The 14863-nt window shown below is 34.6% G+C and overlaps 1 long non-coding RNA gene across 1 annotated transcript in view; it reads left to right on the top strand.

Annotated features, from left to right (window-relative positions):
- LOC138700308 (uncharacterized) overlaps nt 1–14863 on the top strand; it is a 314864-nt gene that overhangs the window by 63053 nt on the left and 236948 nt on the right. The window contains exon 2 of the long non-coding RNA XR_011332325.1: nt 13182–14292. This is a non-coding gene — a long non-coding RNA (uncharacterized lncRNA). The remainder of the gene's footprint in view (nt 1–13181; nt 14293–14863) is intronic.

The raw sequence follows: 14863 nt of genomic DNA, 5'->3' as shown, positions 1-14863 counted from the left end.
AGTTTATTTTACAAGCAATGCTGGACGAGGGGATTGACTGCTACGAGGATCACTCCAAAAGTAATCCACAATATTTATTTAAAAATTAAATTTTTAGCCTACAGCTTTGCAATTTTCATAGAATGTAGGTACATCCTGTAGGAACAATACGTCACTTTTCTACATAATCCCCGCACCTTTCAACTGCCACCTTGGAATGAGGGCCTGTATACCTGCACGATAAAAGTCTGAACCAACACGTCTGAGCTACTCTCTGGCGCCACTCACGGGAACGACTTAAATTAAATCTGAATACAAGGGGGAAGGATGTATCTATGACCTCCAAAAATTGCAAAGGTTTAGAATAAAAATTAAATTTAAAAAAATGTTGTGCATTACTTTTGGAGTGATCTTCGTAGAAGTGACCGTGGCTGATGACGCAGAATTTTGGAAAATGGGACTTATCTGAAAAACCATAAGGCATAAATCGAAAATTCTTATATCAAATTAAAGGGGAGAAAATTCTCTATTAAAATAGTTATATTTTGAAAATTCTAATTTTTTCATAATTTTTTGTCTTTTGTGGGTGTACATATAACTTAAGTCCTACTGACATATTTCTCTTTATTTTCAATAGCATTTTTCTTTTCATACCTGATTTTTTGCCAGTCTCATTTTGTCTCATTGAATACTCTTTCATATTTAAGTATAAAAAATATAGGGTGCCATTTTAAATTTCAAAGTGGGGGGGGGTGGCTTGGGCGGGGGGCAAAATCTAAAATGCAGTTAAGACTGGTTTTAGACTTCCCCCTCAGTATTTAAATTGACATGTTTTTTGTTTAAATTGAATTCAATTTAAATACGATGAAAGAGTAATTGAACGGAGAAAAATTCTCTCCGGCACCGGGATTTGAACCCGAGTTTTCAGCTCTACCTGCTGATGCTTTATCCACTAAGCCACACCGGATATCCGGATCAGCACGTAGAGCTGAAAACTCGGGTTCAAATCCCGGTGCCGGAGAGAATTTTTCTTCGTTCCATTGCTCTTTCATCGTATGATGACGCAGAATATCTGCATGGAAATATCATATGTACTTCGGTAGATTAAAATATATATGATTAAAATATTTATTCGTGATTTAAGACGGCGCTTATTCCGTCGGATCCCGGCCAACTAGTCACTCATATCGAGTGCACCTCAGCACATGTGTGGACTTCAGTCCTACGTTCATAGACATCTATGACGTAGTGCAGAGGGCGGCCACTAGAGGGAACCCAAGAGTTGGAACTAAACTGAGACGATTCTGTCCGACGCCGGGGTGGTATCCAGTGTGGCTTAGTGGATAAAGCATCAGGACGTAGAGCTGAAAACCTGGGTTCAAATCCCGGCGCCGGAGAGAATTTTTCTCCGTTCCATTACTCTTTCATCGTATGATGACGCAGAATATCTGCATTGAAATATCTTGTGTAGTTCGGTACATTAAAATATGTATCAATTTAAATAGTTATTTAAACTGGAAAGATTTGATGTGAAAGCCCTGTATATATATTTGTGTCTTTGTTACGAGATTGTCCATGAAATTTAATGGGAAAAAAATTTAACATTTTTAATTTCTTTTCACAACGGAAGTTAGATTTGTTCGGATCATATTTCTACGCATTTAAACGATAAAACTAATATTCTTTCAATAATTTATTATCATAATACATTTCTCTTTTAAATTGACTGAGCGTATTGGGAATGAAATTAATGTCTTTCCCAAAACACTCCAGAATGTTTCAAATAAAACCATTTTTATCTGGAAAAGGAAGGAAAAGCGAGAAAAATTGTATTAAACTTTTTTGTTTGAAATATCTCAAAGAATAATCCCCTGAAATGAAAGACATTCTTATGGTTCACCCTGTATCATTTCCTAATCATAAAATAATTGTTTTCGATTCGATTCAGATTATTGTAAGCCTAAGTTTCTATGATAATGTTACATGGAGTTTTATGTCATTATTTCATTAGTTACATTGATTATTTATATGAGTTAATTCCTGCAGAAGCTATTTGTATTGAATGCATTTTCATTAAAGTAATGTTCATTGAAACAGAACACAAAACGGCGATTTGTTGTATAATTGGAAATTACAAAAATAAAAGGTACACGTACCAAATAACGCCACCTTAACACTTCAGTCACTTTTGCTCTGGAAATAAGTTATGTACAAACACGAAAATTATGAAATAGAAACTGTAATCTTATCTTTAAAAAATAGCACAATGAAAATGGATATATTATATACCGAACAAGAATTAGAACTCAAATAGGAAAACTTTGTAAACTGGCGTTATTAGGAACAGGTTGTCCAATTAATGCCACCTATTTTTAGTATCCTATACACTTAAAATTGTTAATGCATTATTTTTCCTAAGCAACACAAATTGAACTAAGCGATTAAATTTGAGTTTCTGTTAATAAAAGGTACAAAATCACTCATTACTAATGAAAGATTCTTGATCTGAAACTGAAACACCAGATGGATTAGGAAAATATGTTTTCCAGTGACTCCTTACTTAAAAAAAAGAGACAATGTTACACAGTAGAAAGTTATTAAACGCAAAAGCATTTACCTTAGCTTAATATGAATGTTTTCCAATAAGTAAAACAAAAAAAAATGAAGTTATATAAAATAAAAAAAAAAATAAGAGTTCGATAAGCAATTGAACCAATATCATCGCTGCACATTCTGAACATTTGTAAGTTGAAAGCTTAGTGATTTTCCTGATGTTTTCACACTGATGCTATACTGTCAGCCTTAGTACTAACATAACCTAAAATTTTGTCTGCAGACCTTCAACGCCACATGACGTTAAAGCGCTACTGAGTACTTGATAACATGACATGCCTGTTTCTCTAATATTTTCAAATTTTATAGATAGCAAATACTTTCTATACATAAAAGAATGTTTAAGGATCACGAAAATATATAGTTTAATATAGTTATTATTTGCTCAACACACAAAATAAAACATTGCCTCATACCTTGATATAAGAACAGCCATTCACTATCAACACACAACAGGAAAATGATGGAATATAATGTCACTCGTAAATGTCAGCGGACAGCTAGTAACTCATTTCATCACTAGATTGCAAGCCAATGCAGGCTACAGTAGTGCACTACCGAAAACTTGTGTCGTTAACAAATTTTAATAGGGTGCGTTAAAGGTATACATGGCGTTATTTGGCTCAGGGACCTTATATTAAATTTGAAGAGTGCTTCAAATATCATTCAATACCGTATTTTTGTTTTTTAATTGCTTAGCAACTTTTGTTTTGTTTTTTTTTTTATTCACTACACTTAGTAACTGCACAGCTCTTTGAAAGGAACAAATCGCATTTGCATTGAAACAGAAACATTTATTTATTTATATGCTTTTAAAAGTTGGAGTATTAAAAAAAAGAAATGCAGCTCTATTTGTGCATAAAACAAGCCTTTGTCTTATTTGAATAGACCTAAGCAGTCATACTTTACTACAAACAGAATTGCTCTCTTTCATTTGCATCGTTAGATCGTTCTGTGATGAAGAGTCTTTGTATAGTTATTATTAATCTTTGATGAAAGAGTGTTTTAACCTGCAGCCATTATTTTGAACTGTTTCGTTGAATGCTTTTCATAACAAGAGTACCAACTTCACAACTCACTCGTTCTGCGGAAGCCACTCACTGTGAAAGCTACGACAGAATTCAGGGAATCGATTTATTCCACACACTTTTTACATTTATAGTTATCCAACTAATGTTTTACTTCTTCACCATTATCTACATTTTCACCTGCGGAATTATTTATAGTTTTACATCGTAATACATTTCTATTACCAAGTCAATTCGTAGAGTTAAAGTCATCTACGGAGAATATCCTCATACATTATTCCGAAGGCCATGTTCCATTATCGCCCGGTTGGAAGGAGATCATTAGGTCGTCCAAAGAACAGATGAAAACAAAATTCTCTGCTGTGATTGTATTAATCTGAAGGCTTGTAGTAAATATCTTACTATAATAATATCGGACAGCTAGCAGTTTTGCGTGAGAACGACGCTGGTGCTGCTACCTACCTGCCGATATGGAGATACTCGCGAAACAAGCTGTAATCAACTGCAATGTATATTGTTGCTGGGCTAGTTAATAGTTTTATTAATTAGTGTTGTGTTAAAATGTCAGGGTATATGTGTGCTGTTTGTAAGTGCTACAAAATTGCAGCATTACAAATTGCTCCAAATCGTACTTTCGATTTCTGACAGTTCATAAAACGTGAGTCAACAAAATTCGTTATTAGGCCTAATGCCTTTGTCTCTGTGTTGATAGAACAATAAAAATTAGCTTTTTTATTTAGGCCTAATAAATGAATTGAAGTTAAAATATATTGGAAATTTTAAGGTTTTAGCAAATTAAGTTTTATTGTTGTCTACATGTCTTTACTAATTATACTACCAATTTTATTTTTGCAGTTGTCAGCAATGAGTATATAAAGCATTATTGTAAATTCATTCTTAATTGATTTTGTCTCACTAAACCAAAGAAAAAATACGTAACAATTAATAATTACGGAAAGTAATATGAAGTATGCAATATTCTCATAATATGCAGCTCTGATATAAGGTAATAATTTTACATTAAGTACTATTCAACATTTCTTAAGTGTTTCATATATAATTCCAAATTAACAACTCACGTTTTAAACAATAGTCTGAATCCCGCTGTGTTAATATTTGTACAGGGACATCATTTTATTTTTACTTGCATTTTTATTGTACCTGCATTTCTGAATGTACTTCACTCCTACTCCTTCACTAACGTCCTTGCTCCCGTCAGACACACAAACTTACAGTCGCTGTTGCATTCGAAGTCTTCAAGCACTGAAGTAAACACTGCAGTGTATATTGTGTTTCATAAATATGGTTGCGTTTTCTATAGAAGAAAGAACCTATATTAATAATATCGTACTAAAAAATTATATTCAAGAAACAATAAATTCAAAATGTTTTTAATAATATGCATAAAAGAATTGAAGCCTGCATTGTAATGAACGGCAACCATTTCAGCAACTTGTTTAAAAATTCAGATTTGCTTATTTTGAATTGAGGTGGCTAGAAGCAAAGGAATGCTAGTGACATTTGTAATAACATGAGTTAAGTGCATCCAGTGTAAGCTAAAGTATCTAAAATTTTAGTGGCAAAGGGATATTTTAATCGCATCATACATTAAAATTTAAATAAAGATTTCACTGATTTTACGAAAACTTAAATATTTAAACCCCATTTTCTCAAAAGTAACTTAAGTGCACTTACAGCCCTTTACTTATGACCCCCTCAATTTAAATGCACTCTCTATATTGTATGTTAACATCAATAATTAATTATGCTAAATAAAGTAGACATTACATAACGAACATAGCCGCCTGGAAAGTTGAGTTTAAAAAAAAAATGTTTCTACGCTACTGTATTTTGATAAATTCCGTAAAAGTGATAATCAAACTGAAAATCGTAATATCGTATTTCCCTACAACATAAATGGATACACTACTTTTCTCTCCTCCTATACTTAGTAAAATGATTTGTTTACATATTGCACTAGTAACATCAAACTCCTGTAATGGAAGGGGGTAACAGTGTTTCCGAGTATAGCCAGGTTAATGTTAAAAATGTTGGTAAAAATAAAGTGATGTCCCTGTATATGTGGACGTAATTCCATCCTTCTCCGCTTGATGTCAGGTCCGCGATATTTCGCACTCACGCCAATGCTGCTAGTATACAGCTGTCCGGTATTATTATAGTAAGGTATTTGCTTGTAGACTACTCGAAAGGATGATGATGATGATGATGCATTTCTGTTTTTAAACTTACATAATTTTTCTTCCATTGAATTTTGTATTTTTAGTTTCCCTCACTTTTATTGCCATTTTTTCTTATATTCTACATTCTCTATTTATTTCACCTTCATCTGTTTTCTTCATTTCCTTATACTTTTCACATTTTTATGTCTGAACTTGTTCATATAATTCATGTTCCAATGGTTTCTTTGATATTTCTTTTTAATTTTTATGTTTGTACTGTTTTTTGTTTCCTATCTCTACAGTATTTTGTTTTCTGCTCATTAATTCGCTGATATTTGCTTCTTCTGTGGTGTACATACGTGTTTCTTTTTCTTTGCTTACCTACCGTTGTAATTTGTATGTATATTCAGTTCACCTTCTTCTGTTTCTCTTCATCTCACGCTTGTGTAGCTTTCCGCCACGCATGCTCCGGCCATGCATATGAATGTGATGTCAGTTCCTCGGAGATTTCCTGCGACTGTCTTGACGAATGAAGTCCACTTCAGGAGTTACACAGAAGTAAAACAAAACGTTATACAGCTAGACGCAAACTTTTAGTCCTTAGCAATCATATTCCTTTTACAGTTGATGTGAAAGAAAATATTTCTCATGTCCGTTCATCTGTAGATTGTTCCCGCTATCTTTTTTTTTTTTTTTCTTTTATCGAGAGTTGAGTTTAATGTAGTGCCTTTCTAGCGGTTTTTCTATGTACCATTATTTGACTATTTCACGGAAAGGCTTCTTTTTAGTATCATTAATATCGAAAACACTTCTGATTGAGGTTCTGGCTGATATGTGCATCTATTTATCAGGCAGTACATCTCACTTGACGGTATGTGCCAGATGAAGAACAATTGTTCGTATGCATCTGAAGTCTGATTAATGGAATATGTAGCTAGTCGGCGATGTATGTATTGGAGGGGGAAAGGAACTGACCACTCTACCCCATATCTCCTGGCCTAGTAGTAGTATTTATTCCATATTTATAAACCCAATTTTACATATAGTATATTAAGGTCATAATTTGAAGTAATCATAACAAATTGAAACTTATAGATTAATGATGACAATAAATATACACTTGTAGACATGTCATAACATATAGACACATAATATGTACGTTAATTAGATTAAAGCCTTGAAATTATAATCGAAAAACATAGAGAATTTAACATAAATAGACATATTGCATTTATAGATCATATTGTGAATTTTATTTCAACTCAACAATAATTCCTTTCTACAATTCACCTTAAACGCTGTCGTCAACAATAGAATTTTCACTCAACACAGTATTCGTTATAGCACTCCACTGACGGCAATGACAATTTACTTGGACTACTACGAACAACAATGAACTGTTAATCTTAACTAATATTTACAAAGCACTATTTACAAATCAGAACTATCAGTTCTCAGTTCACAGTTCTTCTAGCTCAGTCACTCGAGTTCACAGTATCTCGAACCACAGACCTTCAGAGACAGTTCACTGTACTCGAACTCAGGTCCCTCCAACTGCGGTCCACTGCACTCGAACTCAGGTCCCTCCACTGCACTCGAACTCAGGTCCTCGGATGCTGACAACAGTTGCGGACGCACACTCGAGTCGAACTCCGGTACACAAGACTGGCTTGCTTGCTCTGGCTTAGTCACTGACTGGCTGATTAATCAACTGAAAACTACTGTCGTTCCTTCGCGACCGTAATTTATAACCACAGCGACGTAGCCTCGAAAGTTCGAATTCGCGAGTCTTCCACTTCGACGGATTTCTCGGCCTCTCTAGGCAAGCAGAAGATGCGCGCGCAAACTCCCTCGCCACGTAGGGCCTTTCCCCTTACTTCTCTCCGCCGCGCGCCATCCCAAAGTGCTCCGTGAAGCCCGCGTCGGCTCACGCGCGGTCTGCTCTCTTGCGGGACGCTGGTCGTGAGTTCGAATCTCCCGTCGCTGTCACAATATTAAGGCATTTCGCTAATATATATATATATATATATATATATATACATACATACATATACGTATATATACACACATTTGTACACATATCATAACATATAGACGCACACACACACACACACACACACACATATATATATATATATATATATATATATATATATATATATATATACACACACATTTGTACACATATCATAACATATAGACGCACACACACACACACACACACACACACATATATATATATATATATATATATATATATATATATATATATATATATCCAACAAAATGTGCCTCAGTAACATTTTATTAGAAAGAGTGAACAATATACTTTTCCTCGAATGTCTAATCTGTTTGTTTACTATGTTTAGGCCTGTTATATGCATGCTATTATCTTTCCTGTACTTAATTTTCCCTTTTGTTCGTTTCCCTCCTTTCTCTTTTGTGGTCTGTTTTTGTTTTCACTCAATATGTTTATTATGCTTTGTCCGATGAGGCAATCCCGTCATTGGGAAAGCTGAAAGAGTGTCTTTCAATGTGTCTACCTTGGATATTATACAAATCTGACTTTCAGGTAGTAGCTACATATTGGTTTTTCATAGGTTATTTTACAATTTACAGCATGGGCAGTAAGGTATTGTGCCCAGGTAAGGAATTGAATAGAAATAACATTCTAAATTCAATTTTCTAAGTTTTTCAGTTAAATATTAGTTTTAGAATAAAATTATATCTTCCATAGGATTATCCTGATTCTGGGTTGTGAGTTTCAGAAATGGACACTTGATCTTCGTTTGTTTTTTAAAAAAAGGACAAAAGTCAATCTTAATTTCAAAAATGAAGAATGCCATTTTTAGGCATGTTTTAAAGTGTTTTGAACTAATATTTTAAAGTGGAGACCTGAATTATTTTGTTAATAAAGTTACCAATATCACACACAAACTTTTTCATACGTTATATTAGAAGTTAACATAATGAAGCAAAAAATATGGCTCTACTGACAAATAATAAAAATGGCTCTTGTCCGTCTTTGATACTAGACTCCTCAAATATCTCCTCCAGTCCTTTGAATACGCTCCTTATTTGATTTTAAAATAGTAATATACGTTACAAGAGCGGTATGTTGACGTTTTCATGGTCGAGGAAAAGATTGAAGAAGCGAAACGTAGTTGAGCGTTTTTAATTTCCGAGAACATGAAAACAAACATACCGCTCGTGTATCGTACATTATTTTGTGCGAAGATCGTTTATTACATACCTGAAAGACGAATTTCTAATTAGTTGCAATGAAATCTCCATGTTGGTTTCTGTTTAATGACGGCAACTTCGGAAAACCAAAATATCTTTCTTCAACATTGTTGCTTTAAAACGTTTTTTGTGTTTACTATACTCCAGCAGGCCGTGATATAAGTCTGTCTTCCCCCCCCCCCAGTCAATAAATGCGAACTTAAAATAAACGGTAAGGTTATTTAATGATTTATTTTTCATTTTAATATTTTAACAATATTATTTATATAACATATTGCAGTAATAACATCCGCATCTGGAATCTTGTTGATTTTTTCACGGCTTCCTTAATGTTACTTGTATCAGGAATGCAATAAGTTTCGTGGAGTAGTAGACTTTACTTAATTTTTGCAAATATTTAAAAACAATAATTAACATTGCAATTTAGGTGAAATTGCAGTGGTAAGTTTCCAATTTATAATTATTACTATGTTAAACGTCTCTAAAAATAATATGTTAAAAGCCTAAAGCAGTAAAATGAATGTCGCGCTTAAGCGGTAAGAAGAGGGAAAATGTTATGTGTGTTGCGATGGGAATACTGAATGTGGTATTTCACACTTACCGCGTATTGGTTCTGTGCGGAAAACAAGCAAATACGCACGATCTCGCACAAAAAAATCTTGTATCTTACAGTGAACTGTATTTGTGTATCATGCTAACTGTAGTAGTTTAATCTTGTGTTTGAAGAGAGTATGAAGTAACGATAAGATTACAATTGAGTAAAAGGAGAGTGGGAGTGGTAGAAATATCGGAGGAAACCTTAACCGCTTCCCTGCGTAACCGCTTAACCGTCACAACTCTAACAGAATAATATTCAAGATGGAATTATTGGAAGAAACTTTACATTTCTAGTTGATTTACTTGTAACAGTTGCATTGTAAATTTCTTTTTTCTTGATATGTTTGGTTAAATTTATAACCGTCACGTTTTGTTACGTACTGTTTGTTGTTTTAAGTGCCGGCGTCATATATTTTGCGTATACATTAATTGCGATCCACCGATACCCGTTAAATCTCGCCAATATATAATACGAAATTATTTTGATACACGATGATATCTGTGTTCGTTGCCCGGCTGTAACTCGTATCTTTTATCTTGGTTAAATATCACTCATACATTCGCATTTCCATGGCATCCATATAGCCTATCAAAATTTGTTAGAGTTATGGTACGTCTAAAATATCGACAAACATGGTGGCATTAAAGGGAAAACACCAGCGGAATTAAAATAATGTCATGCAAATACTATTTTAGGACACGTTAAAAATTTCGTATACGTAACCTACGTACGCTCAATTGTTCACTTGATTCTACTGAGCATGCCTCTGATGTTATGTCTTCCCATCTTTTCAAGTACTTTCCTATTCTGTTTATTAAGGAAAATGTTTTATGTCTGATAATATAACTAATTAATTTCGTTAATTTCTCTAATTTTTCATGAATGTTCTGCTTTCATTTATCCTCTTTGAAACTTCAAACTTTGACACTTTATCTCTGGAGTTTGATCAGTGCCATTTCCACATTTCCATGGCGTCTGAACGATTATTGTTTTGGTTTCCAATATCACAAGTTTCGCTTCTATGTAATAATAATTTAGATAATATTTTTAAAAATGTTTTCCTTGGTTGGATGTTTATCTGGGTGTGGGTAAATAATTATCTTTTTTAATGAAGGTTTTGTTCAGCTGAATCGTTTCTTTTCATTTGGACTGTGTTTTCTTTATTATTTATAAAACTGCCGAGGTAGCAACTAATTAACTTATTCTGTTTTAACATTTTCAGTTTTGATCTTGGCAGGAAACTTGGGTGTTTCGTTCGCCATATGTTGTCGTTGTTATTGTTGTTGTTTTCTAATATCAGGCGTTTGACAATAAAGTCATTTGACCTCTTGCACTCCAATATTTTTCAAAGATATTGTCATGGTCAGCCACTGACGCACAGATTTTGAGGTGTTCCGAATCCATTTCTTGGTTTGAGTTGCACAATGGGCAGTTAGGAGACTGATATATTCCAATTCTATGCAGGTGTTTGGCCAAACAATCATGGCCTGATGCCAATCTAAATGCGGCTACAGACGATTTTCGTGGTAAATCGGTAATTAACTGTGGATTATGATGAAGAGAGTTCCATTTTTTCCCTTGAGATTGTGTTATCAAATTTTGTTTGTTGACTATGAAGTATTCATATACATTCTTAGCGCGGGCTTCCGCTGGATGATCAGCGAACTAACGTCTTTCGTATTCATAAACCAGTGTTAGCGACATGATATGTAATGAATCCTGTACAAGTAATCAGTCGATAGCCGGGGCTAGTTTAGCACGCTCGTAGCATGGGCTAGCGAAATTTCTATGCATAGCAACTTAAGTATGTACATTTAATAAATCTTTTCACAGAGTAATATGTAGAGATAGTAACAGGTCTGTAAGTAGCAGTGCTGCCATATTCGTATACATGTATTGGTTCCCTGATGAGAGCATAAAGTTTTAAAAAGATTTAGAATAGAAAATGACGAAACTGTCGATATATGGAAATCTTTGACAAATGTAAACAAAGTTTCTGTAAAATGATAAGTAGCTTGCGGGCTAAAGCAGGGAGATGCACTATCACCTTTACTTTTTAACTTCGCTCTAGAATATGCCATTAGGAAAGTTCAGGATAGTAGACAGGGTTTGGAGTTTAATGGGTTACATCAGCTTTTTGTCTATGCGGATGACGTGAATATGTTAGGAGAAAATCCACAAACGATTAGGGAAAACGCGGAAATTCTAGTTGAAGCAAGTAAAGCGATAGGGTTGGAAGTAAAACCCGAAAAGACTAAGTATATGATTATGTCTCGTGACCAGAATATTGTACGAAATGGAACTATAAAAATTGGAGATTTATCTTTCGAAGAGGTGGAAAAATTCAAATATCTTGGAGCAACAGTAACAAATATAAATGACACTCGGGAGGAACTTAAACGCAGAATAAATATGGGAAATGCCTGTTATTATTCGGTTGAGAAGCTTTTGTCATCTAGTCTTCTGTCAAAAAAATCTGAAAGTTAGAATTTATAAAACAGTTATATTACCGGTTGTTCTGTATGGTTGTGAAACTTGGACTCTCACTTTGAGAGAGGAACAGAGATTAAGGATGTTTGAGAATAAGGTTCTTAGGAAAATATTTGGGGCTAAGCAGGATGAAGTTACAGGAGAATGGAGAAAGTTACACAACGCAGAGCTGCACGCATTGTATTCTTCACCTGACATAATTATGAACATAAAATCCAGACGTTTGAGATGGGCAGGACATGTAGCACGTATGGGCGAATCCATAAATGCATATAGAGTGTTAGTTGGGAGGCCGGAGGGAAAAAGACCTTTGGGGAGGCCGAGACGTAGGTGGGAAGATAATATTAAAATGGATTTGAGGGACGTAGAGACTGGATTAATCTTGCTCAGGATAGGGACCAATGGCGGGCTTATGTGAGGGCGGCAATGAACCTCCGGGTTCCTTAAAAGCCAGTAAGTATGTAAGTAAGTAAGCCTATGTCTTATAGCGTTATGTTAGACCGAAACCTTGAAAGGAATACTTTCAGGTATTAGTCTAAGTTATTTATTGATTACCATTCGTGGTGTTATTAATCCGAGAGCGTTTAGTCTAAAAATAGTTTTAAAACTTCTTAGCATGTTTTTTTCTGAAGAAGAACAATGTAGCGGGGCCTAGTATGGTAGAAATACTACGCTGAGAATAACCTCCACTCGTTATTAAGAGAGCTTTTTGCAAAATTTACCTGCGAGTCTCTGATAAAATGTATAATTTAGTGTCCCGTGAGGTCGCAGAGGTCATCGGTACACAAAGCAGGAAAGAAATTTTAAAATATTAGGACAGTGAAAAGCGAAAATCACATGAAAGTTTCGGAAATGGTAAATATTCTTAAAGTGTCGATGTAAAAAACAATTAATTGTAATGATTGTTATTATTTTTGCCACCTAACTAAAATATATCGATTGGCATCTGTAATGTATTATGTATCTACTCTCTTTATCAGTATTTCCTTCCTTCTCTCCTCGAACGCCCCTTGTTTCTGCAATACAACAGTTCCATCTGTTTTCTTTCAGATATGGAACAATAGATAAGCTAGTCTGTATGCTGACTAACAAGTTACCAATGTATGAACTTCTGGGAGAAACATAAACCAACAAATTGGTGTGACATTTTTAACCGCGTGTGATTATATATTATACACTTTTTTCTTCTCGCTGAGATGACTGATATTCCAGAGAGTGTATTTAACTAGGTGTGTCAAGAAAAGTGATAAAACGTTATTACATAGACTGATAAAAACATTATCTCTCACTTGTCCAAGCTGTTATCTACTCAGTCGACACAACCTCAGTTCAGATGCGAACGCGTTGCTTGCAACTACATTTTACCGAGTGAACACTTAATCGTGTGAAATAATACATTAAAAACAAATCACGCAAGCATAGTAGCATTTCACTAAGCAGTAGTGATTTTTTGTATGTGTAACTGTGAAAGAAGAATGATACATTTATTGAAATCTCAAAGCTTGCAAGTTTTCAGCAGATTTTAAAAGAGTTATAGCACAATCAAGCCAGCTTTTTAACTGTGTTTCCTTGCTGCGAGTTTTGTAGTGTCGTAAAATATAGTTACGGATCTTATTCGTTGTCAACAAAACAAAGAAGTGAACAATCGAGAACGTTAAAAAAAATCTCCCTCTCTTTCTACATCATTGTTTTTACTGGCTGCGTAGAGTACTATACGAAAGCCGTGTAATATTTTACAAAAAAGTGAAGATCGAGTATTATACCAGTCAACAAACAAAAAGGATTTGTGTCTTTAAGATTTTAAACGTTTTGTGAAGTGTTTTATACCTAAAATTTTGTATCTGTGACAGTGGAACGTCTTAACTTAGCCGATATATTTAAATATCAGTTATATTTAAAACTATTAACTCAATAAAAAACAATCGGAATCCGTTCATATGGAAATGCTACATAGTCTGAACGCGCTGGCAGGCAAGATTTCGCCTCAGAGTGGCACTGATAGTAACGCCAACAAAGTGAGCGTCCCTGGAGGGCATCACCATCATCATCATCACAATAATAACAACAACACACATCCTCACCCCTACAGCAAGCCACCACCACCATCCCCGGCCCCTTATGAAGAGAAACAGACCAATGGGACACGAGGAAGCCCAGAAATGTGAGTGTGACATTGTGAAATTCAGTATTCCTACAGTACAGTTGTTTAATATTTTTATTTATAAGTATAGCATGAGCATGATAGAGTTGGAATAATTTTAATTAGAGTGAATGCACCATTTTGTGACTACATTATTCAAAGTAAATATATATAACAGTTTATACTGATCCAGCGTACTCATTTTGACATGATTTGATTGTAGTCTGTATTTTAATTGTCGTCTCATTCCAGTTTATGAGACTTAAATACAGGGACATCATTTTATTTTTACTTAAATTTTTATCGTACCTGAGTTTTTGAATGTACTTCACTCCCACCCCTTCTACAAATGAAGTTCCAACTATCTTCCAGACAGAAGCAAGGCCGCATATAGTAAACAGCACTGAGTTAGTGAGTATAGTACGTTCCAGAAATATGTTCGCGTTTTCCAGTGACGAAAGAGCTTTCAATATTGAATCATATTTTCTCACAGGTACTGTCCGTTTACCTACGTCGCATCCCGATTTCCCCCACCTGCTTCTGCTCGCCCCTCTGTAAAAGCTGGGCTGTCTTAGCTCTTTTCTGAAAACAT

This window comes from Periplaneta americana, chromosome 5, assembly GCF_040183065.1.
Source record: "Periplaneta americana isolate PAMFEO1 chromosome 5, P.americana_PAMFEO1_priV1, whole genome shotgun sequence".
NCBI lineage: Eukaryota > Metazoa > Arthropoda > Insecta > Blattodea > Blattidae > Periplaneta > Periplaneta americana.
This window is presented reverse-complemented; position numbering and strand designations above follow the sequence as displayed.